Source organism: Mus musculus, chromosome X (genome assembly GCF_000001635.26).
Source record: "Mus musculus strain C57BL/6J chromosome X, GRCm38.p6 C57BL/6J".
Taxonomy (NCBI): domain Eukaryota; kingdom Metazoa; phylum Chordata; class Mammalia; order Rodentia; family Muridae; genus Mus; species Mus musculus.
In genome coordinates this window covers 135,165,337-135,166,512 of record NC_000086.7, presented here as the reverse complement: position 1 = coordinate 135,166,512, position 1,176 = coordinate 135,165,337, and the positions used below count along the sequence as shown (strand labels likewise).

Below are 1,176 nucleotides of genomic sequence, written 5' to 3'. Positions count from 1 at the left end.
TAACAGGCCCCTACTGCTTCAGGGTACAGACACAGGTGTGGTCCTCAATGGAAGCCCTGGCCCAGGACCCCACCAAGGCCCCAGGTGGCATTACTGGCGACTCACATCAAACCATTCCTCACCATTTTCATGCCTCCAGTTCTGCCTCTCTTCATTATGCCCACATCCTTCTGTTTCTCTTCCATTTCTCCACCACTTACTGGCTCCTCTGAGAGGCACCCGAGGTCTTAGTGTCTGGTGTTGTCTCAGGAATGGTCAGGAGTGCTATATCTTGCTCCTGAATAGTGGCACCAGACAGGGGTAATTTTCGAATCTGGTCTACCCATCCCCACACATGTGCTGTGCAGAACTGGTGGTGATCCGGCTTGCTCATCTACTGGCCCACCAGAGTGCTCCAAGGCAAGGGTCATCTGTCTCAGGCTCACTCCTACTCAGGACCCTAGGATTCAGGTGAGGCTCTTCTAGTCTCAGTTTGCTCCCAATACTGGAAAACCGACAGGGCCTGCATGATGCCAGACTGGTGGTCACCTCAGGCTCACTTTTTTTCAGAGATTGTTACACTACTAATCATTCAGATATTCATAAGTCAGAAAACTGAACCTCTCCTCTGCTGACTCTGACATATGTGACAGAGCAGCCACAAATGCAATACTTCTAGGGGCAAGTAAAAACTAATTCTTAACAATATCCCAACTCATGAATTAACTGCTAATCTACATCCAAGATCTTCTATGTCAAAGAAACACAGATTGATGTTAATTCTAGGACATTTTCCCCACATGGCTTGACTTTGCAGGGTTTGGTTGTTTATTAAATGTATGTATGTATGTATGTATGTATGTATGTATGTATGTATGTATGATACATACACACACTTGGGTCATGGAAAAGATCACCTCAAGGTTTATTTCTCAGTCACTCTCCACTCTATTGTATGAGACAGAGTTGCTTGCTGAATCTAGAACATACCAGTTAGCTAGACACATTGGACCATAAGACCCCCCCCCTGATCATTTTGTCTCTGTCTTCAAGTTTTGCTATTTCAGGCATTCACTGCCAAGCTGGCTTTTACAAGAAAGCAGGGGATCCCAACTCAGATCTTCATACTTATACTACAAGTACTTAATTCACTGTGACATTTCTCCAGCCCTCTCCGTTAGATTTTTTTTATTGTTT

At 44.9% G+C, this 1,176-nt stretch overlaps 1 pseudogene; it reads right to left on the bottom strand.

Moving 5' to 3' along the window:
• Nucleotides 1-551: 551 nt before the first annotated feature.
• Gm25868 lies at nt 552-665 on the bottom strand (annotated as a pseudogene).
• Between the last annotated feature and the right edge of the window lie 511 nt (nt 666-1,176).